The 25300-nt window shown below is 41.2% G+C and overlaps 1 long non-coding RNA gene across 1 annotated transcript in view; it reads right to left on the bottom strand.

Annotated features, from left to right (window-relative positions):
* The window catches only part of LOC141418219 (uncharacterized), an 87766-nt gene that overhangs the window by 6279 nt on the left and 56187 nt on the right, over window positions 1-25300 (bottom strand). The window contains exons 2-3 of the long non-coding RNA XR_012442902.1: window positions 19292-19449; window positions 2934-3033 (exon numbers count right to left, since the gene is read on the bottom strand). This is a non-coding gene — a long non-coding RNA (uncharacterized lncRNA). The remainder of the gene's footprint in view (window positions 1-2933; window positions 3034-19291; window positions 19450-25300) is intronic.

The following is a 25300-nucleotide window of genomic DNA, read 5'->3' as shown; positions in this document are numbered from 1 at the left end:
TTGTCTATAAAATGTACAAAAGAACCTGAGGTTGTTAAGTGGTGAGGACCTCCAATAAATACATAAATCATAAAAATACAAAGAGCATATGATGGCTGGCTTCCTTTCTGACAAATCTGTTTCCTTTCTGACAAGAGATGCTGCCCAGTGGTTCTTCATGTGGGGAAATAAATGTCAGAAGTGATCAGCCATTTAGCATTATGCCTTGTATGCACCTACAGTCCTATGGGGATTTAAATTTCAAATTGAGGAACATCATTTATGAGGGCTAGACTAGTCCTGTGCATCAGCAAAGTCAGTGGACCCCCTTAAGATGTTAATATGAGCCCACAAAATGGCTCTCCCTGAAATACTTTCTCCCCCTGTCTTGGCACAGTCTCTAAGATTTCTACCTTTAAGCAGTTCTTTGTGTTATTATAGTCTCTTCATTTATTCCAGAAATATTTATTGAGTCACAGAGTCTTAGACATGGTTCTAGGAGTTCATGATGCAGCAAAAAACAAAAACAGCCAAAGACAGTCTCCACACAGACCTTTTGCTTTCCTGAGGAGTAGAAGGCTGGGTGGCGAGACTGGGAGATAGAAAGTAAATACATAAATATAATAATGAATTTTTTCATTCAACCAATAACAATTAAGTGCCCACTGTGTGCAAATTTGGTATAGGCCCTAAAATAGTTTATCCAGGGGTTCATTTAGAGTAACTTAGGGCTGGGGATGTAGCTCAGTGGTAAGCACTTGCCTAGCGTGCATAAGGCCCTGGGTTCCATCCCCAGCACTGCAGGAAAAACAAAAGAATAATATAGCAGGTTAACTAGCCAGATACCTAATACAATCAAGGAAATTAGGATAATGTCAAATCCTGTCTCATTTCCAGTCTCTCTGTGTCTCCCCTCCCTGCTCTGAAACCATTAGGGTTGGCTACAGTTCTCACCGTACTTGGACCAAGACTTAAATAATGCCAATACACAACCCCACGCAAATCCTCCCAAAGTTATCCTGATAACTGTGCCTCAATTCCTGAGCAAATCCTCCTTTCTTTTTTATTTTTTGGTGCAGGTGGTGGTGGTACTAGGGTTTGAATTCAGGGCCCCACACTTGCTAGATAGGTGTTTTATCACTTAAGCCACATACCCAACCCTTTTTTGATTCATTGTTCTAATAAGGTCTTGTGTTTTTACCCAGGACCAGCCTTAGACTGTGATCTTCCTACCTATGCCTTCCATGTATCTGGGATTACTGGAGTGAGCCACCACATCCAGCCTCAACAAATACTCTCGAGTATCTACTACATATTAAAAGTTACAAAGACGTATATAAGAGGTAATCCCTTCCCTAACGGCTTCACCGCCTCTAATAAGAAGAAAGGCTTGTGAAAAAGAAATTACAGCCTAAATACTTTACTCACAGACTTCTCTGTTCTTTGTTCTAAATAAATTCACCTTCCATATCCCCACTGGTTTGAATAATACCAACCAGCAGAACTTTTGGTAAACATGGAAGTATTCTATATTTACACTGTCAAACACAGTACCTATGTGCTTGTCACTTATGGCTACTGAGCAGTTGAAATGGGCTAGTGAAAGGGAGGAAATTTGTTTTATCAACTTTAAGTTAAATTTAAACCTAAGTAACTCCATGTTATTGGACAGCGTGGGTCTAGAATGAAGAATATTTCCGGGTGCACAATTCTTAACAAGAGATCAAACAACAGAGGAGGCCATGAGGGAAAAGGGTTCTAATGGACAATCCCCAAGGCATTTCCTATGTCCTGAAACTTTACATCACGGCTAGTTACACAAAAGAGAAATAAAAGCACATCAGATAACAAGTTTTGAAACTATTGCTAGTAATATGCATAGTCAATAAAAAATGGCTAAGAAATAAAGAAACCAAAGGTAATAAAGTCAGACCCAAGGGGGCCCAGTAGGGTACAGCTCCTCTGACATGTCTGCAAAGATCTGGAGGACTTATCCGTGGAGGGAAAGAAATTACAACAAAGGATCCATAGCACACTCATTCTCCTAATATGTACAATCTGTTATCAAAATTTTTCAACGTTCTTGCTATTGTAGCTTTTTTTTTAATATGGTGGCCTGAGAATTTCTTTGCTTCCCCAATGCTGACTTAACATCATGTCTGGCCTATGAAAGACCATCAGAGAAAGAGACAGAAGGAGAAAAGACAGCTTAAAAATTGTTGAATGAATGGGAAGGGAATCAAACACAGTGGTTTAAATATGGTAGGTATGCCATAAATATTTAATAGATTGTTTCATTAATATATCACATCATCAAATTGAGCAAGCCAAAATAATTACAACTGTCTTCAGAATTCACTGAACATGATTTTAATTATGTTTATATGTGTTAAGACTCATGATTAATGTCTAAATACTATCTTTCAAGGAGCAACAAATTTGGAAACAGAGCTTTCTAGACTTGTGCTCTGGGCTATCTCTATTTACTTAACTGTTTTCATTAGTGGCTAGTATTTGTCATATCAAAAGAATATTAAATTATGCTTAATGGCTTCAGTTTATTTTTTAACAGGATCAGGACAGCTTCTCTGGAACACTGAATTTCAAAGAACTCATGAAGGGGTAATAGCTAGCATTTAAATAAGTTATTTCACTTATGAAAAATGATAATCAAATTCATTATCCACTAGTGGGCAGATTAGCATGTGCATTAATTAAGGTAATCTAGCTGCTATTCCCAATAAACCATAGTATTTCGGTAGCTTTACAAAATACAAGTTTAAGAGCATTTTTCTCCATATGGTGATTTGAGACCAGTTAATGTCCATTTTCTAGCTCCATACCCTCCTCTAAGGCCTTAACGGCCTCAGTGTTTGGCCACTAGATGGAAAAAGAGGAAGCAGAAAAGGCACACTGACTTCTTGGGAATGTCAGATACAAATAGTTCTACTCACATTTCTTTGGAGAACTAGTCATGGGTCCACATATGGATGCAAGGGATGCTGGGAAATGTAGTTCCTGGCTAGGCAACTGTTTCTCTGTGCTGGCCGCACACTACAGAAAGAGAATAACAAATTTCTGGTGGATAGCTATCCATCTTTGCCACAAACAGCATTAGCCCTATGCTGAAATTTTGAAGTTGAGCTAAGGAAGGCACCCAAGACATGGCCCCAAATATAAGCTATGGCTCTCAGTGAAAATAGGAATTGCATTAATCAAAGTGTCACTGAACTCAGTTCTCCAAACAGGAAACCAGAGGGTGCATTTGTGGCAAACGTCTAAGGAAAGAATGTTCTCCATATGTCTTCTGGCTTGTAGATAAGAGAACATTGCCCTATTTGCAATTTCTTCTAGTGCTTTTGTTAAATGGCCCTCCAAAGTTCCCCAATCTCTCAGCCAGTTAGTGGATAACCTAGTTTGACCCTTTCCCCAACTCTCTCCAGGAGCTATGACCAGCTTAAAGCATACCAGATCATTTGACCGCCTCAGTCTGATTGGAGGATATAATTTAGAAGGTGTTAAACAGAATATTCCTCCTTGGAACCTGAAAAGTTAAAGTTGTATGCGTCAGAACAGAAGAGAGCATTGAATGTTTGTGATTCATGGCTTTTATTTTTGTTTTGGCAGTTTTTGATTCAGGTTTCCTCGATGGTGAGACAACGTGGAATGCATAGCTGTGTTGTCAACATAGTGAATTACTGTCATATCGATGACACTGGGACAGTTTTATATGAATATCTTTCCATGAATGAATACAGTGCAAGTCCCATATTTCTTGTCATTCATTAGAATGGCTAGAATCACTAAAGCAAGATCATTTTTATGCCAAATGATTCTTCCCCTTGGAATTGCATTGTTTCTTTACTGTAAGAGAAATTAGATTATCAATGGGTATAGTCATCCTTACAATCAGTTTATACTAAAAAGTTATATATTAATTTACATCAAATTCACATTATGGAAATTGATCAATGGTCTCACTGCTATCACTCTATAAATAACAGAATCTATCTCCTAGGAATGTTAAGAGGTACAAATGAGATACTACATAACAAGTACTTAGTACCATCTCTAGCACTTAGTAAATATTACTGTGATGTTTAATTTTAGATGAATTAAGAGAAGCCCTGATAACTGGTAAAGCACTATTTCTGAGCATCTCTGTGTTTCTGGAAAAGACTGGCATTTGGATGAATGCACTGAGTATGGAAGACACACTCTCACCTAATGTAGGTGAGCACCATCCAACTGCCTGAGGGCTCAGAAAGAATAAAAAGACAAATTTATCCCCTCCTCCTCAGCTGGGACATCCTTCTTTTTCTGACCTTAGACATGAGAAAGCAAGGTTCACCAGCACTTAGACTCAAGGACATGCATGAACAGCTCACCCCACACCAGCTTCTGAGGCCTTTAGCACAGACTAAGTGTTGCACCATCAGCTTCCCTGCAGTCTTCATGAACTGAGTCATGCTACCAGCTTCCGTGGTTCTCCAACTTTCAGGAAGCTTCTCATGGGACTTCTTACCCTCCATAATTCCATGATAATTCACCTACTAACTCCCTTTACGTCTGTCCATCCATCCATCCAACAATCCATCCATCCAACAATCCATCCATCCTATTGATTTTCTCTGGAGCACTCTTGACTAATGCAATCACCTTTCATTATTATAAATGACCCTACTGAACATCTAAGACCCCTTTGGCCACTACCACTCCAGTTTTGTTTTGAGAGGAATCTATACCAATCTCAATAGGCCATCACCACCTCTAATCTCATGTGAGCCCATGATCCAGACTCGATCAATAATAATAGAGTGACCACCCAATTCATGGATGGGGAACAGGTGACTAAAACAGGGTAAAAATAAATTAAAAAAAAAAAGCACTGGCAAGAGATTTTCTAGAATCAGTGAAGAAAATCAGATTTCTGTTACCCTTCCTGACTGGTAGGACAGAGCTTAGACCAGCAAATGCCCAGAATGTAGAAATGGTGTACATGCAGACTAAGCCAGTAGAAAGGAAGAATAGTGAAGAGATTAAAAGGAACAAGACATCATGATACCATCTAGAAACTGGGCCTGAAGAATCCTCCCACCCAACTCCACACACACATATTCCCCCCAAAAATTTCCCTCTTTTGCTAGAGCTCACTGGGATTTTGTCAATTGTACTTAAAGAGGTAAAGTGAGACCTTTCATCAGAAAGAGATTAATTAAAACATTTAAAAGTAAGTTGCTTTAATGTTTACAGAAAACTTGCAATGTTGTCAACTATATTTAGTCTTTAACTTAAGTTGCTACAACAAATCAATCCTAAATATTAACACAATAAGAATTAATTTTTTATTCACATCACAGTCCATGGGACTTAGGTAGCCCCTCCTTTGTCTTGTTGCTATTACCATTTGGAACATGTACTCCCCATGGTAGGGAAGTAGAGGGCTGGAGAACTCTCCCATGAGGTTATAAGGTCCAGTCCTGGAAATAATGCCCATCATTTGTGCTCACAGTTCTATTGGACACACTGTCACATGGCCCCAACTTATCTGCAAGGGTCACTGGGAAATGCAGTTTTCCTGCATGTCCACAAAGAGATTGAAATAGTCTGTTGAATGCCACATCTCCTTTTATTCATTGTGACTAATTTCTCTACTAGATGGGGTGAAGCCCAAGTTTCTAGACCTATCTCCAAAATGCCAATCTCTTCCAGAAACATCCTCGCAGACACACCCAGACCACTGAATCCCAGGAGCCTGCCTGGGCCATGGGTTTAGGAGTTGATCACAGAATGTGAAATTGAGGTGGGTTTTCTGGGTAGGCAACATTCTATTGCCAAACTAAAACAGGTTCACCAATACAATGAAGTCAGAGAGGGTAGGAGAAGACAAGTGTAATTCCACAGATAGATAGAAAGCAAAGCTATAAGGAGAGATAAAGCAGAGGTTAGAAAGCAGAGCCTACAGGAAGTCCTCAGCTATGAAATGGAGCCACAGACACTCTTTGTAGAGTGCAAACAATCTCTTCATGGATAGAGAGCAGGGATAGTCATAATATCCTTTAAGACATAGGCAAAACAGGTATTATTAGTCCTATTTCAAAGTGAAATTTAAGATAAGGTAAGGTGACTTGCCCAAAGTCACACAGTTAGTGACAACTAGAAATGAGATTAAACCGGAGCCTGTGACATCCAATTCATGGTGCATGAGTTAAACTGGTTTTAGTGTTGCTGCTGTAGTTGTTTGTTCATTTGTTTTTGCAGGAATGGGGATGAAACCCAAGGACTTGTTCATGCTGGGCAATTGCTCTGCCACTGAACTCTACCCCAAGCCTTCAGTTGAACTATTAATCCTATCCAGCCATCCCAGTCTGCTCTCAACAAATTCAGGTGCCTGTTAATAAACAAGAAGAGATAAAGCTGAGGCATGTTGTTCAAGCTTCTTCTACCAAGGAATGCATTCACAGAGTCTGTGACTTCCCAGTAACTGTCTCCCACTTCTCCTATCCCCCTCCTCCCTCCCTCCCTCTCCTTCTCTCTCTCTCTCTCTCTCTCTCTCTATATATATATATATATATAATCATATATATCATATATAACAATATCATATATATCATTTCATATACATATATATGAAATGATGTTTGAGCCGTCACTGTCCCTCAGTCCAAGGTGCTAGGCTGAGTGAACTACCCTTGTGTCTTTACTGCCTTTGTACATGTCCCTTAGTATTTGTCACAGCATGTTATAATGGCTTGTTTGTAATGCCTCATTTGACTGTGAATTCAATGAGGGCAGAGACTGTGCCTGTCTGAAACACACGGCGATCCCCAAGACCCCGACACGTGGCAGGGGCTCAATAAGTATCTATCACATTAGTGAATAGATGGATAATCAAATAGCATTTCTCAAGCTATGTTAGAATTCCTAGCTGCACTAAGCATAACCAGCTCTCTCTCTATTTTCCATGAGCACTGCCACTCTAACCAGAGAATCTTCGTGATCAGCAGCCTCACTGCCTCATCCTCAGCACAAGACAGGCACTCAACACATATATTTATCAGATGCATAAATGAGAGAAAAATAGAGATAGCTATAACATTTTTGTAGTCATTCTATAGCAAGAGTCTTTATCTGGACTAAGTGTTTTGAAAATAAGGCCTACTCCTATCACCTTACTGCTTTAAATTCTTTAATGAATGCTCATTGTTTTTACTTGATGGCTACTCTGATGTTCAACCCTGGACCCTCTGGGGACCTGTAAGTCCAGGCTGGAGGCACCCTAGGGGCCCACCTCACCTTCCCTCAGATTGAAGAGAGAAATCAGCTCAGCTCAGGGCTTCTCTGCAGCATCTTGAATACAAGGAAGCCCATCCCCACAGGAGTGCTACCTCTCTGTTAGTTAGCAATTCAGAATGACTTTTCAAAGCAATCCCTCAGTCTCCCCTGATACTTGTCTGACAACCCCTTAATCTTGGCAAGAGCTGCATTAAACCAACCTGTCATCATCCGTCCCTGCACACAGTGGCAGCTCTCAGAGAGAGACACATACTCACTGAGAACCAGACTCTTCAGCTTCGTCAAAGAAATGACAATTCGGGGGCCATGTTGCTCCACAGTCAGGACTCGAGCTGACAGATAGGGCATGCCAAGAGACAGTGGCCCAAATTCAGGCTCAAGGTGAACTGTTTGTATCTTAGGGACTGTAGCTACTGTCCAAAGGAATGTTTAAACAGTCCCACCACTCAAAGCCCAGTTCCCTGAATTAAAACAAAGGAATGAAAAGACAGCATAGAAAGTTGTCAGGGAATTTGCTGAGAATGGGATTCATTGGACAAATTCAAAAAGCCCTCTTGCTACCTTAGTTCTGGAGAAATGCTTTTATCAGCTACTTTTGTAACCTGGGAAATTCTATTCCTTTAAATAAAATAAATAAATAAATAAAGTGAAACTATATCCAGGAGACACCAAAAATAGTTTGGAACCTTAAAACACAGCACCAATAAAAAGACATGATTAGTCAAAGTCATGATTGGTTAAATCCTCCTTTGGGATTAACCCTTGTAAAAACTCCATAGTTCATTAGATTATTTTTATTTTTAACTACTAGATCTTGGTCCTTTATCATGTGCTAAGCACTTTGAAATCAATTCCTCAAATATTTATTATGAATCAACTGGGTTAGACTGATGGGAAATTGGCCTCTATTGCTTACTCTCCCATGGTGAACAAGGTCCTACCCCTTAACGTTGGGTTTGCCATGGTGACTTGCTTTGGTCAGTGGGACAGAGTTGACAAAGAATTCATATATGTCCATTTGCATTCTGGAACCAGTGCTATTACCAAGACATTACGCCAGGCTCATCTTCTGAGGTATGCAAGGCAGACCCCAGTGGCCCCAGATACTCCAGACAAGAACAGCAGGCAAGCCAGCCCAGGAAGATCAGCAGACCTAGCTAGCCAACATCAAAAAGACCCTTGAGGTGAGCAATAAATTCACACTTGATTGCTTATCACTGAACATCATTAAAGTTTTGTGTGTGTGTGTTACACTACATTATGGTCATAGATAACTGATAAGGCAAATAAGTGCCAAGCCACTGTTCTAAAACAACACCCAAACACACACACATACACACACACACAAGCACACAGCAGTATATACAATAAGGTCCTTACCCTTACTTTCCAGATAATATCACCCAATTCAAAATTTTAACTACTCCATAAAGTAAGTCAGCTAAATTCCCATTTACACACAAGGAAAGTAAGGTAGAGAACAGTTATATTACTTGCCCAAGGCCAGCACATGGAGCAGGGACTCTACCTCAGGCTGTGTGACATGGTGCGTAAGTCACTTTCCTCCAGTCAGCCATGCTTTCCACATGTGTAGGAGAGGAATAACAATAGTGCAGACCACACATGATCGTGAGGGTTACAGAGGATTAGACATGTAAGCACTGGCCATAGGGCTTTGCACATGGAGAATTCGGGAAAGTTTTACTGTGACAACGCTTGTTCTGTTCTTCTTATTGTGGCTGTTGTTGGTTGTTATTGCTATCTATTGTTGGCAATGTCCTCTGAACAGAGAGCCTGACTACTTAACCAGTTCCTTGTTATTTTCTTGCTCTGGTCTGGTTTCTTATCCTTTCCGTCTGTTCAAGGTGTATATAGAACTGATTGAAATTCCAATAAATGTCATTGCTTCTTTTCACAGGGAAAAGCAGATTCGAAAATGAGGGCTACTCAGACAGGGAGTAGCCCTCATTTCTGAAAAATTCACTGCTTAGGATTTAACACATTCTTGGGCTAGAAGCAGATACATCTAAAGAAAGAACCAGCTACTTAATTTGCTAGCCCCATTGCACAAAAATATAGCCTTTCAAAACGCTCAGCATCAGAACATTGAACCAAGAATGGTGCCTTGCCTTCCATGGAACCATTTAAAGACTCAGTGAGATGAACATTCACAGTCCTTAAATCAGTGTCTGGCAAAGAGTACTCTGTGGTGTAGGCTGTCCCCTTCGTTATTACATGTTTGTTGATGTAATGAAGAGAAGCACACATGATATGAAGCCCTTCAACTCTCCAAAATGTGTTTGGTCAGCCATTTTCTCATGTGGTCTTCATAAATGACTCTGAACAACAAGCAGAACAGAAGTTTCTACACCACACAACTAAAGACATGGAGGGTCTGAGAGTGAGTGTGACTCTCCAGAGGTGACACCAGGAATTCTAAAATTCACCCTGGAATCTTGGATGCCTCAACCCTTCAGTTTTTCCACCAAATCCTCTCATCTCTAGTTACATCTGGCCCTGACAAAATAGCCACACAAATTTACTTACTTGGTATAGTCAGGAGGAATCAACTATCAAGATGAGATTGAAATTCATTTTGCATACAGATCCATATCCAAGGTTCCTTATTGGTTCCTCTAATCACTTATTGCCCATGACTCACTTCGTAATATAACTGTGTCTTCTGAGCAAACCATTGGCTACCCACAAAGACAGGAAACAGGAAACTGTCCCATGTATGACTGGCACACAGGCCCTTGAATAGGACAGGGAGTTTTAATCCAGCTTTGCCTCTTAATAGCCTGGATAAGTCCTTACTCAAATAATCTCAACTTCAGCAATACTGGTATTTGGGGCTGAGTCATCCTTTGCCATGGGAAGATATCCTATGTATTGTAGGATGGTTTGCAATAACCTTTAACCTCTACCTCCTAGAGATCAGTGATAGCTCCCTTTCCAGCTGTGACAACCAAAAGTGTCTTCAGGATTTGCCAAATATCCCTTGATAAACTCTGATTTAACCTCTGTGGTTGTCAATGCCCTCAACTATAATCTAGAGATAATGATAACAATCCCTGATCCAATGGGTTCTAAGGATTAAACAAGATGATTGTATACTGGAATGGCATAGGACCTGGTACACAGGTAGCAATGTGTTGCTCTTACTGTAGTGCCTCCCAAGGAACAGGGGTCTTTGCAAGAGCTCCATCACTTCCCAAATTCAGAAGTAAAAATTAAACGGAGCAAATACATATAGAAGATCAGTTTCTACAGGTGTTTTCCAAGCACTGGGAATTAAAGGCTGAATAAGATTTAGATCCACCAAGATCCGTTCCTAGTGAGACACTCACAGCCTCTGTTCCCTGCTCAATTCTTCTACTTATATGCAAGCATGACTTATGGCAAGTTTGCTTTACTTTGCCAGTCACTGCCTCATCTCTTAAATGAAGATAATAATAAAAATCATGAAGAGAAAGGCTAGGGGTGTAGCTCAGTGAAAGAGTATTTGCCAAGCATATTCAAAGCCCTGAGTTTGCTCCACAGCACCACAAAAGAGACAAACACCCCTAAGAGGCTTAGTTCTTAACCAAAGGGTACCCTATCTCCCAACAACACTCACATCTCCTGATTGCCTGTCTGATTCCTCTTATCACCCCACTGCCTGCAGCACAGAGAACAAATCTGCAGCACTCCCCAATGGGAGGTGCCATTTTCTTCCCAGGGAACATTTATAATCACCCATGAGGTGTTTAAGGGTCTGAGCCCTGAGGTCCTATGGACTTGGGCTTGTGGCCTTGGCAATGTCACCCCACTTCTTTCATCCATCAGTTTATTCATAGCTATGAAGGGGATAACAATGGCGCCACTTCATAGGGTTCTTGTGGGGATAAAATGAGACCATTCATGCAAAACACTGCAAGAAGCCCAGCACAGGGAAAGCACTCAATGCTGTCGCCATGGCGATGGAGGTGTTCAGCCAGCCGGGAGAGGAAGATGCTGACCAGGAAGGGGAGGAGGTGGTTATGGCTCTCCGTGACCTGATCCAGTAGCCTTTTGAGAGCTGACGAAGGAGCCCAGAAGTTCATCCACCTCCCTGGCCCACTGTGGGGCACAAACTGGAAATCGTCCAACACCAAAACGTCCTTCCTGGTCCAACCCCTCTCAGGCCAACTGGAGCAGTTTTTTTCCCAGCTCTCACCAAACGATTCAAGTGTATTAAAATATGCATGTATATATTTATATGGACAAGAAAAAGGAAAAGTATAACAGTGAGTCAGAGTCTAAATTTCCTGCCTCCAAAGCCCAGCTGGATAGCAGGGGTTCTAACAGAAAACAGCCGCACAATTAGCTAGAGTTCTGTAGCTGTCTACAGCGGCCTTCTTACACCGATGTCTCGATAGGTGGTCTCCCAGTTCATCAGTTCATAAATAAGTAATTTGAAATGTGTTCCTGAGGGAAATTTTCCTCCTGCTCTCCCCCAACAGACTGTACTCATCAGTTTTGCCATTCTCCAGGTAGCTGTCGTCCTCATTTATAATGGCCAGAGGAACAGTGCTGTTCTAATTCCTGCTTCATTACAGTGTCTAATGCAAGTTTTCACCAGTCTCACTCCACGTTTCTTTATATTGATAGGAAAAAAAAACTTCGCATATATTATTTATTAGCACTTTGGAGGTAGCTTCATTACAGGTTTAAATGGAATATTTTTACATACAGAGCAAGACAGGAGAGTTGAGTTCTGGACAGAGGTTTGCAAATGCTGTTTGGAGGCATACTGGACAGGTGTGTGTGTGCAACACACAAACCATTGTACAGCACACCAACTACACACTCCACACGCAACAGCCAAACCTCACCACCGATTTTCCCTCCATTTCTACTCTTACTATACATTTCCATGTACACATTTTAATGCATTATTCCAACCCTGTATCTTTCCCCTTGAGAAAATGTACAACCAAATCTACAGTGCCTGGTGACTTAGGAATACCAGGGTCCCCCACTGGCGAAGCTAATGGAGTCACTAATTTGCCTGGCCAATAAAACCAATGATTTCTCTACTAAAAGCCTTTGAGTGAAGCCTCCAGGGCTTGCTCCAGGGTAATGGAAGGGGGCTAGTCTCCTCTTAGCCAATAACCTAATTATTTTTTTAAAGCACTAACTGTACCTTTCATTATAATAATGCATATAATTGATTTTACTGATTCTGCTTTTCATGGCACCTATTAGTCACTGGGAACTATATTTACTTCTTTTTGTTGTTTTTATGATTGTTTAGCTTTGGAGTCCCATAATAGGTAATTAATAAAATATGTTAATCTGAGAGTAATTTACCTAATGAGATATCTAGGAATGCTTTTCCTCTCTCTCCTGATAAAGGAATTCCTCAGAAGGCCATTATAGAAGGAAAAGATTTCCTGTGAAATCTTGGCATAATCTGAAAATGAAATCTGGCTTCATTTGCTTGTTTTCATTGCCTCTGAATTGTCACAGAATTTCTCCAGAAGAATTTAAAAGTGAGTATCAGGCATTATCCAGTTTTGGAGGAAATTGTCCTTCTGCTGGTCTGGAGGTAATAAGCAACATAATAAGCAACATCCTCACCCCAACGGCCAACCATCCAGTTAGTGACCATTAGTTATGGTGACCAGCCAGCTATTGGACAGCTCTGTATAGAAGGGGCTACAGAGGGGGGGCCAAGATTATTAAGATGTAAGAAAAGCAACACCACAACGATGAGATGAAGAAGAGAAACAGGGCTAACCTGGGGACAATTTTACACTTGAGGTGATTTCCAGTCCAGACCCCACTATGGAGTGGGAGAGGCTGGAAAATCTAGGCATGCTCTCCGGTAGGAGAAAGATTCACCCATATGTGTGCATCGGGTGGAACCCCCAGCCATTGTCTGGGATGCTGGTCAGTCGGGCAGTGCTGAGAGCTCAGAAGCTCAATTCAGATGGACCTGGCTCACATGCAACTCTGCACCTGTGACTGGGTAGCCTTGGCCATGCTTTTTCTCCTGTGTGTGCCACGCTGCCTTTCAGTTTTAAGATTGGACACAGAGACTGCTATAGACAGTAGTTCCTACTCCTCTGGAGATGGCTGTTTGAGAGAACTGAGAAAGAAGTGCCTGAAATGAAGGAACACAGGGCTTGGCACAGCAAAGATTTCTCAACCTAAGCATTACTGACTTCTTGAGGTAGATAACACGTAGGTGGGGGTGAGAGGGGTGGGGGTTGAGGGGGTGGGGGTTGAGAGGGGTGGGGGTTGCTGAGCATTATTTCTGTTCATATATCTCTGCCTATGGCTGCTAGATGATACTAGCAGTCTAACCACTCCAAGTTTTTTTTAATTTTTATTTTACTCATATGTGCATACAATGTTTGGGTCATTTCTCCCTCCTTCCCCCACTCCTTCCCTTAACTCCTCCGCCCCCTCCCTCTCCCCCCCACCCCCTCGATACCTGGCAGAAACTATTTTGCCCTTATCTCTAATTTTGTTGAAGAGAGAGTAAAAGCAATAATAGGAAGGAACAAGGGTTTTTGCTGGTTGAGATAAGAATAGCTATACAGGGCATTGACTCACATTGATTTCCTGTGCGTGTGTGTTACCTTCTAGGTTAATTCTTTTTGATCTCACCTTTTCTCTAGTTCCTGGTCCCCTTCTCCTATTGGCCTCAGTTTCTTTTAAGGTATTTCCTTTAGTTTCTCTGCATTAAGGGCAACAAATGCTAGCTAATTTTTTAGGTGCCTTACCTATCCTCATACCTCCCATGTGTGCTCTCGCTTTTATCATGAGATCAAAGTCAAATCCCCTTGTTGTGTTTGCCCTTGATCTAATGTCCGCATATGAGGGAGAACATATGATTTTTGGTCTCTTGGGCCAGGCTAACCTCACTCAGAATGATGTTCTCCAATTCCATCCATTTACCAGCAAATGATAACATTTTGTTCTTCTTCATGGCTGCATAAAATTCCATTGTGTATAAATACCACATTTTCTTGATCCATTCATCAGTGGTGGGGCATCTTGGCTGTTTCCATAACTTGGCTATTGTGAATAGTGCTGCAATAAACATGGGTGTGCAGGTGCCTCTGGAGTAACCTGTGTCACAGTCTTTTGGGTATATCCCCAAGAGTGGTATTGCTGGATCATATGGTAGATCAATGTTTAGCTTTTTAAGTAGCCTCCAGATTTTTTTCCAGAGTGGTTATACTAGTTTACATTCCCACCAGCACTGTAAGAGGGTTCATTTTTCCCCACATCCTCGCCAACACCTGTTATTGGTGGTGTTGCTAATGATGGCTATTCTAACAGGGGTGAGGTGGAATCTTAGTGTGGTTTTAATTTGCATTTCCTTTATTGCTAGAGATGGTGAGCATTTTTTCATGTGTTTTTTGGCCATTTGAATTTCTTCTTTTGAGAAAGTTCTGTTTAGTTCACTTGCCCATTTCTTTATTGGCTCATTCATTTTAGGAAATTAAGTTTTTTAAGTCCCCTATATATTCTGATGTGTAGCTGGCAAATATTTTCTCCCACTCTGTGGGTGTTCTCTTCAGTTTAGAGACCATTTCTTTTGTAGAGCAGAAGCTTTTTAGTTTTATGAAGTCCCATTTATCTATGCTATCTCTTAGTTGTTGTGCTGCTGGGGTTTCATTGAAAAAGTTCTTACCTATACCTACTAACTCCAGAGTATTTCCTACTCTTTCCTGTATCAACTTTAGAGTTTGTGGTCTGATATTAAGATCCTTGATCCATTTTGAGTTAATATTGGTGTAGGGTGATATACATGGATCTAGTTTCAGTTTTTTGCAGACTGCTAACCAGTTTTCCCAGCAGTTTTTGTTGAAGAGGCTGCTATTTCTCCATCGTATATTTTTAGCGCCTTTGTCAAAGACAAGTTGGTTATAATTGTGTGGCTTCATATCTGGGTCCTCTATTCTGTTCCACTGGTCTTCATGTCTGTTTTTGTGCCAGTACCATGCTGTTTTTATTGCTATTGCTTTGTAATATAGTTTGAAGTCAGGTATTGTGATACCTCCAGCATTGTTCTTTTGACTGAGTATTGCCTTGGCTATTCGTGGCCTCTTGTGTTTCCATATAAATTTCACAGTAGATTTTTCGATCTCTTTAATGAATGTCATTGGAATTTTGATGGGAATTGAATTGAACATGTAGATTACTTTTGGGAGTATAGACATTTTTACTATGTTGATTCTACCAATCCATGAGCATGGGAGATCTCTCCACTTTCTACAGTCTTCCTCAATCTCTTTCTTCAGAAGTTTATAGTTTTCCTTGTAGAGGTTGTTCACATCCTTTGTTAGGTTTACACCTAGGTATTTGATTTTTTTTGAGGCTATTGTAAATGGAATTGTTTCATATATTCTTTCTCAGTTTGTTCATTATTAGTGTATAGAAATGCTAATGATTTTTCTATGTTGATTTTATATCCTGCTACCTTGCTATAGCTGTTGATGGTGTCTAAGAGCTTTTGAGTAGAGTTTTTTGGGTCTTTAAGGTATAGATCATATCGTCTGCAAATAGGGATATTTTGACAGTTTCTTTACCTATTCATATTCCTTTTATTCCTTCTTCTTGCCTAATTTCTCTGGCTAGGAATTCCAGTACTATGTTGAATACTACCACTCCAAGTTTTAACAACCAAGATCGCCTCCAGATATTACCAAATAGCCTTTGGGTAGTAGGACATGCAGTGGGGTATAATGACTACCACTTAGAACCACTGGTCCACACTGCAGACTCAGTAAACAGCAATTTAGCATTACAGTGACCTTTTCTAAGAATCAGCTGGCACCATAGATAAGAAAAACATTTGCGGAAAACCAAGGTAGGGCATCCTACAGTGTATTCCTCTGACTCTTATTATCACAGGGAATAATTTCAGACTTCAGTTTGAGTATCTCCCACAGTCATTCAGGAACTTCTTTCCAGACAAGGCAAAAGTCTCACTGTATTTTTCTAGGACTAAACTGGTTACAGATTACACAGCAAGATAAGCAGGAACTGTACTACATCCAGCCCCAAATTCAGGCTTCTGGAGAGATAAGTCACACCAACATGAAAAACTATGTGTGTATAGGACTATATATTATACATATACTTCATATATATACATATATATATGTTACACACATATATAAGCTTCTGATACACATACACAAACATACAGATTCACAAATGCTTAATGCCATAGAAAACTGTATCATACAAAAATAATCAAAGACAACCTTCATACAACCTCATACAAGCACTCGAAAGTAAGTACATGATACTCAAAGTCATAAGCTGGATTTCTCAAGCAAACAAAAACATGTGCCCAAGGCAATAAGAAAACGGGCATATTTAGTAGAATTTGCTATTTAAAGTCATCCGCATAATCATCATGGGAAATATTAATTCTTTATCCTACTTCCTTACACTTATAATTTTGCATTGTTTTTATTTTCAGTTACCCAAATTGAAAACCCAGAGGGGTCAGTGTTATTTTTTGAGATATTTGGGTCTCTAAAATCTTAATTTAGGCCAAGCACAGTGGCTCATAATCCCAGCTATTTGGGAGGCAGAGATGGGGAAGAGTGCACTTGGAGACCTGCCTAGGCAAAAAGTTGGTGAGACTCCAATTCAACTAATAAAAAAGCTGGATGTATGACATATGCCTGTCATTTGTACACTTGAGGTACAAATAGGAGGACTGTAGTCCAAACCAGCCCAGTAAAAAACATTAGACTCTCTTCAAAAAATAAGTAAAGCAAAAAGGGGTGGGGATATGGCTTAGGTGGTAGACTGCCTGCCTAGTAAGTACAAGGCCCTGAGTTCGAACCCCAGTACCAACAAAAAAATCTTAACTTAGTCCTGAGGCACACCTGAACATTTGCATCCACATTATGAAATATGGTAACCCACACCTACTAGTGCTCAACATGACACATGGAAGAGTAGAATTCAGGGGACCTGGGTCCTATCCTAGTCCCTTCTATTTCTTCCCCACTGACAGCTTATTCAGATCTGCTTACCAACTATTAAAAAAAATTTTATCAACCAGATGGTGGAATTGATATGTTTTCATACATGATTCATTTAAGCCATGACTACCTGTAGATCATACCCCTGCCCAAGGTCACCCACAGCTGGTGGCCACCACAGACCAAACCAGAGATCGCTCCACCTCTCCTACCTCAAGGCCTTTTCCACAAAGCAGCTCCCTCCACCAAAATGCCCACTCCCCTTCCTTCTGCTCCTCCCCCAAGTCCTCCTTGCTAAGCCTCTCCTCTCTGGCATCCACAGTGCCCTCCCCACCCCCTATAGTTTCTGCTCTGCAGGTAGTCCAGGAAGAAATCACAGTGGGGGAAAGACAGTTGGGCACATGGAAGGAATTTCTTTGCCCGGGGACCCATTTATCTGAAGTTGTCCTCAAAAGCAGAAATTAGTTGATTTGCATTTTCCCGCTGATGCATGCAGAGTAGCTGAGGTTACCAAGCACCATCTTTTCTGGTTTGCCCTGAGGCCTTCTCTGGGGCAGGAGCCGCTCTACAAACACCTGTATGCTGCCCATTTAAAACGAAGCTTCAGACAAATCTTTTTGGGCTTTCAAGAAGACTAATGTCTTCTCTCCCCAGCATACATTATCCTTCTTGTGAATGCTAAAGGCAGAAATTAACTCTCTCTAGACTCTTTGTCTCTAGCCATAGTCATTGTATCCACCCTAGCACTCTGTGTTGATGGACTGGTAGTTGATAGCTTTTGTGTTCATTCACTCACTCACTCACTCATTCATTCACTCACTCACTCATTCATCCATTCATTCACCAAGTGTCTACTGAACAGCTGCTCTGTGCAAAAAACACCGTGCTGGTTCCACGTGGCCTATGGAGAATGTTGACAAGGATCCTACTCTCAAACATCTAACCACCTAGGTCAGGAGATCATGTGCCCAGATAAACCTGAATGAACGCAGATGTTACCTGGGAACCTGAGTACATCACAGAAAATGGCTCAGAGTTTCATGACTTATTGGAATCTATGGTTGTCCCCATGATCTGAAAACTCCCAGCCTTCTCTACTGCCACATTGGGCACCACCTCTTCATGACTTTGGTAACTGTGCTATAGAACTAAGGAAAGCAGAGAGGAATCCCATCAGACCCTGCAGTCATCCGCCATCTTGGTGGCTCTTTGCTTTCATAGAGGGACACATCTTCTAGTGTACATTTCTCTGTGAAGTGTAAACACACACACACACACACACACACACACACACTCCCTTCTCTCATAGCAAGCACTCTCAGAAGGTCATGCTATTCTGGAAATTGGGGGAACAATTTTTTTCATCCTCTTATTCAAGTGATTATTATATGATTGGGACAGGGATAGAAGTGACACTCTATACCTGGCCTGGCAGTCAATTACTAAATATGGTGCATGAACTTATTTGTTGAAGGAGAGGTTATAAAAGCACTGTGGGGTAGGGAAAGAGAACTCTCAAAGGAAGGATTTTTCTCCCAAAAGAAGGTAGTGGTACATGGGCAGGCAATGCCTCCTCTTACCTAGATCTGTCTGACCATCATCTACGTATGCTTCTGTCTAAGTCTATGCTGCATACGAAATACTTACAAGGAATCCATGGCCATGGTAATCCCATTCATGAAGGCAGAGCCCTCGGGCCTACACCTCACAAAGGCACCACCTTCAACACTGCCATGTAGGGATCAAGTTTCCAATACATGACCTCAGAAGACACATTCAAACCATGATAACTTCCTTTCCTTTTTCTAGAGCTGCCTGTGCTAGGCCATGTACTCCACACTCCTTCTACAGAAGAGGAACACAGTACAATGATGTGTTCTCTTGGGCCTGTAGAGTGTTGAGTTGGGCTCTCTCTCTCTCTCTCTCTCTCTCTCTCTCTCTCTCTCTCTGTATTTGAATGACTTATCAACATTTTAATTGAAGACACTGCACATAATCCAAGAAAACAGAACTACCAATTGCAAACTCACATCACATTTCAGCAATGGTCCAGAGCTATGCAGGTCCAGGGCCCCATTTGCTCAGTCTCCTTCCTCCTGCTGCCTCATGCCCAGGCGTGGCACTCATCTACATCCAGGTCATGGCCCCTACAGAACTGTAGCTCCTGTCTGCAGCTGGTTTCCTGCTCCTGACCAAGAAAAAGAAACACAGCATCAAATGGCCCCTGCACACACCTTCACCTACTTTAACATCTTAACCCAAGGTCATTTTCTTTAAGTACTTGTGTTTGAACTCAGGACTTCATGCTTGCTAGATAGGCACTCTACCACTTGAGCCACAGCCCCAGCCCTTTTTGCTTTAGTTATTTTTCCAGATAGAGTCTCATGCTTTTTGCCCAGGCCTGCTTCAGACTGTGATCCTCCCCACCAATCCCTCCCACATAGCTGGGATTACCACTAGGCCTGGTTTTTTGATGAGACAGAAGTCTCAATAACTTTTTGCCCAGGCTGGCCTCCAACTGCTATCCTCCTATCTATCACACAATGCCCAGATCCCAACATCATTCTTGACAGTAAGAACCCTCAGATCACAACACACACACACACACACACACACACACACACACACACACACAGAGAGAGAGAGAGAGAGAGAGAACTAAGCACAACACAACACATAGCCTTCTCTCTTATTTTCGCGACAACACATATCCTCTCTCCTTCTCTTCCTAGCTCTCAAAATCAGCCAACTTTATTGATACTTAATTAAAATTCTATATAAAGAAGAAATTTTTCAGAAAATGAAAACAAAGCAAATACACTTCTTTGAAGATAAAAGAATAACTATTTCCCCCAGCAAGTCAGAGGAGAATGAACCAAAGGAACCAGCTGCAAGAGTACAGGAGTTTGCATTTTGCTTATGTGAGTGTTTGGGTGTTGAGAGGCAGAAGGAATAAACACAAGGCGGAAAGAAAGGAAGAGAATTTGTCCTTTTAGCAGGAACCATTTTGTTCTATTAAAGTCAAAGACTCCATCCAAAATGTTAACAAGTGTTCTTTCTGATTCTTGTTCCCATTGCGGGTTTTGGGAAACGGAGAAGAAGTGTAACAAAGCTTATTTCCTTTCAAGTGACATGTAACTGGCCTCTATGTGGATCCTATTTCCTGTCATCATTTTAATTAGGAGAGGCGAGAGAGTTTCTAACACTCCTTCCTGCCCCATCAGGGTCCTAAGTAAGGGTTTCACAAAGAACTGGCAACCAACACAATTTTGACAGAATGAACTTCCTTCTCTCCTTAGCATTCCTCCAGTCCCCAGACAATACCCCTCATTCCTCCCACGTTAACTAAGACACACAACTTTCTTCCTCCCACCCTCCCCAGCCCACACTTCTCTCCAAAACGTATAACATCATCGTGAAGGCTAATTATCAAATAATGCGTAAGCCTTTGGGAGCAAGATAGGGGGTTCTAGAAATGTTTTAAAAGTCCCAACGCTGCAATAGAAATGTGATTAACTGAAACAAAACACCTGCTGAAAAGTTTCAAAACCGAAGTCAGTTTTCAAAAAATCTTTAAATATGAATGCAAAACATACACAATGTGTGTGATAATTTTTATATATAACTTATATATGCATATACAGAATATATATAGGTTACAGAAATTCTCTGACATTCTAGGGCAAGTCTCTTAAAGAGAAACGATTTGAAGTTGATTCATTCTCTTCCTGAAACTTGAAGATGCACCACCTATTTGTCCCCTGAGACTGGACCCAGCAGCTGGCTCCAGAAGGAGGGAGGGGAAAGCTGCCCTTTGGAACAGGGAAGGGAAGAGAAACTCTGGTCAATGTAATTCCCCTCCTGCCCCGGACATGAGCAGAGAAGGCCTGACAGATGTAGTCTTTATCATGGACTGAGACAGGCTCACAGCAGTGTGCCTCACACATGAATGCCACATTTTATGAATTGCTGGATTGCCATGCTGCATGCTGCAGTGAGCAGAGCTGAGTGGACCAAGAGGTTGGGACTCAGCCTTCCCCTCCTGTATCCCCTCCCCTCCAGGCACAGGCATTGGTTTTCTGCTTACATCCTCACAGCATCCCAGCAGCGTGGATGCACCTGTGTGTTTGTGCCAAGTCCTCAGCTGTGATGCCTGGAGACATTCAAAAAATAGCCCTGTGGCCCGGTCAGATTTCAACTGTTCTGGGACCCTGAGAGCTTGCAGAGCAGAAGGGGTTGTTGGGAGGGGGAGGGAAAAAGATTGAGAGAAAGTGTGCAAAATAATACTGCATGGCTTAACAGGCAAAGAGCTGCAGGGTAGAAATAAGGGCTCCCCTCTCCTCCTTTGTAGAAACTAAGCCCAAGATACTGAGTGTGTGCCCAGTAGGCCCTCTAACAAAGGGGAGAGAACCCCTCCATGTCCCCCAGGTCAGAAAGCCTTGCAGAGAAGGAAGACCCCCCCACTGAGACTCAATCCATAGCTGAGTATCCCTGGAGGATCAACTCTCTACTCAAGGCAGGGAATTCCCTTCTAACTAAAGAGGCAAGACTGACTGGCTGTCTTCACTTCACACCCCACTGAGCACTCTGGCCTCAGTCATGGGACTCAGACATAAATGGGGCATTCTGAACAGGAGGCAATCAGGCTGGGAAAAGATCTGTTGGGGTTCCTCCTCTCCCCCAAGTGATGCAACCTGAGTCAGCTGCATCTGCAGGTGGCCCTCCTTCATAGGATATGATACCATTCACCCAAAACAGACACGGGTACCTCTGAAGTGTCCCAGGGTCCTGAGTGCCAGGGAAGAACCATAGCACATCTTTCCAGATCAACTCTTCTTTTTGCTTCTTTTTGCTAAGATTGAACCCAGGAACTCATGCTTGCTAACATCCCCAACGCCCAATTTTTCTTTTGCTGCTGGAAAGTGAGATAGACAGATTATTGTGCTTATTATGAAGTAAACATCAATGTAATCCAGAAAATTCAAATCATTTTTTAAGATAAAATGGTCATCTTCAAAAAAATTGCAGACTTGTAGGAGATTATTTTGAGTGCCAGTCCTGTCACCTCCCTGGTAATGAATTTACTCCCTCATGTTATTAGGGATTCTTTGGTAACAAGAGCTTATGCACATTACAGGTTAAGTAGTGACCCCCAAAGATAGTTACGTTCTAACCCCCAAAGCCTGAAGGACATTGCAGGTGTGATTCAATTAGGGATTCTGAGGTAGAAAGATTAAGAAACAAAGGCTGAGGGAGTAGCTCAGGTGGTAGAGGGCTTGTCTGGGTTCAATTCCTAGTACAAGACAGGGGTAATTAGATGGAAATGAGGCGATTATACTAGATTGGCCAAGTAGAGTCTGGATATAATCACAAGCTTTCTTAGGAGAGGAATGCATGCAGAGCTTTGACCCTGGAAAGAGATTAATGCAGTGTATTGAGGTTCTTCACAAGGAGGCCATACCACATTCTTGCCCCCTTTTATAGGTAGTAATTGTCTTTTCTGCTTGTCTGCCATATTGTAATACAGTCAGATACTGTCATCATGGTATCTGAACTTTATAGCCATTAGAATAATGAGCCAATTAAAGCTCTTTTCTTTATAAAGTACACAGCTTCAGGTATTTTGTTATAATGACAAAATGGATTAAGACACCCATTTTGGACTTCTGACATCTAAAAATGTAAGAATAAATTTGTATTGCTTTAAGCCACTAAATTTGTGGCAATTCATTACATCAGCCACAAGAAACAAATATAGTTCAGAAATAAGAGTCCAAGTCAGGTGCCAGTGGCTCATTCCTGCAATCCTAGCTACTTGAGAGTCTGAGATTGGGAGGATTGCAGTTCAAGGCTAGTGTAGGCAAAAAGTTCACAAGACTCCATTGCAATGGGAAAAAAGCTGGTGTCCTGGTGCACACCTGTCATCCCTGCAATGATGGGAAGTGCTTAACAGAAGGCTCACCATCAGCCCAGCATCAGCAAAAAAGCAAGGCCCTATCTCCGAAACAGCTAGAGAGAAAAAAAAAAAGGCTGAAGGTATGGCTCAAGTTGCACAGCACCTGTCTAGCAAGCACAAAGTCCTGAGTTCAAACCCTAGAACTGCCAAAAAGAAAATAATAAGAGTCCAGGTCAAAGCAAGGATCAACAACTTCAGACTACTATTCTGAATGATTTTACTTTGAAGCAAAAAGAATAAAGGATGTTTAGAGATAATTACTTTATCTCCTCATTGTTAAAAATTATTGCATTAAGATAAAAAACATGTTGCTCACACCACCTTTTACATATTGGCTTAGATTAATCCCCCTGCCTACAAAGTCATCCTCATCCTCACTAATTTGAGGCTCCATGGAAAAGAAATAAATGAAATCTTCCTTAATTAATCAGCTTGACATTGGGTTTGCTCTTCATAACCGGCTTTAGTAATGAGAAAAGGCAAGAAAGTATATCAAATCCCATGAAAGTGGAGAATGCTTGCCTTTGGTTCCAGTCTTAGATTTTTGGATTACAGAATGTGAGAAGAACCAAACTGTCATTTCTATTTGCCTGTTGTGGTCCAATAAACATGTACTGGACTGTAATCAGGTGTGCTGAGCTATAATCCCTCAGCTTCATCCAGGCCCCTCCCAATAAAATCCAAATAATATAAAACCCATTGTCAATCATTCTGTCATATCATCTATCAGTTTCACACATCTTCCCAGGACCCTGAGGAACTGCTGAAAAAACCAAACACTTCAAACTTACACTAAAAATCATTAAAGGACTGGCAAAGAGGATCCAATACGCACCTAACAAGAGACCTAAAGAAGAAAACGAGGGGGCAGAGGAATCTCAAAAAAGCACAGGAAATGCCAACAATTATAGCTCACACAGGTTTTCCTGATACAAAAATGATTTGCATCATGTATCGAAACACTATACCATGTAGTCGTGCATATCAACACAAAATGACCAAAATCAAGACATAACCTAGAAAAACTAGTGTGTTTAAAAGGAAAAAAAAGTTATTTGTATACCAAAGCAAAAGGAACAAGTAACTTTGGAGGTAAATTAGATTATCCTTGGGTTTTTTTTTTTTTGACAGCAAGACTTTATGCCAGAAGAAATTAGAGCAATGTATTAAAAATATGTAAGGAAAGAAAATGTGAACTAAGGATTTTATATCCAGAAAACCACAAACTGTTAATAGTGTACCAAGATTCAGAGAATTGTTACCATCAGTCTCTCCCATGGAATCCTCTAAAAGTCAAGTTTAGATATGGATTGCTAGTGAATACTACATATATCACTATTTGTAGATAAAAGTCTAAGGGTTAAAAGGGAGTGACTCTAGTATGCAAAGGCTATATTATTTAAAATTCAAATATAATATAATTATAAAAATTGAGATCATCAGCATATGCCAAAAAACTCTTTCAGTAATAATATGCTTGTGGTAGTACCAGTATTACTGCTCTGAGAAGGCTGTGTCTGTTAAGTAGAAAAAAGTCTATGCTACTTTGGGGATATTTGAGTTCTAGCATCCCCTCGTCCTTAAGTACTGCGTCTTCATGAATGCTCGGGTGAGAGACTGGCTCTTCTGAAGTAGTAAGAGGTGTTAAGTAGCATCCAGCATGAGTATGAATCTGAGTTGAAAATATCAGTATAAACCCATGAGGTACGTGGTTATTTCAATCCTTTCCATCAAAAAGACTCCGAAACAAAGGCTAACCCAATAGCCATGAGCATCTCTACATCAGATTTGGCTTTCGAATGACATTTCTTATTGACGTAACCCAGGATTCTTGGACAAGTAGCCAATTCCAGGTCTGCGTATGATGAGCTGGGAACACCCAGATGTGAAGAAAGGAGGAAATCTGTCAAAACGCACTAAGATCACATAGAAAGGAATCAGGAAGGACCTCCAGGAGGTATCCATTGGCCAAAGATTGAGCTCTGGAATGGACTGGAACATAGCTCCAGGGAGAAGTCGGTAAGCACCAGACACATTGCAGAGATTAAATGGAAGTGAGTCTGAGCTGAATGTCCTCAAACAA

This window comes from Castor canadensis, chromosome 16 (assembly GCF_047511655.1).
Source record: "Castor canadensis chromosome 16, mCasCan1.hap1v2, whole genome shotgun sequence".
NCBI lineage: Eukaryota > Metazoa > Chordata > Mammalia > Rodentia > Castoridae > Castor > Castor canadensis.
The sequence above is the reverse complement of the archived record's forward strand: the minus strand, read 5'-3'. Positions and strand labels throughout refer to the sequence as shown.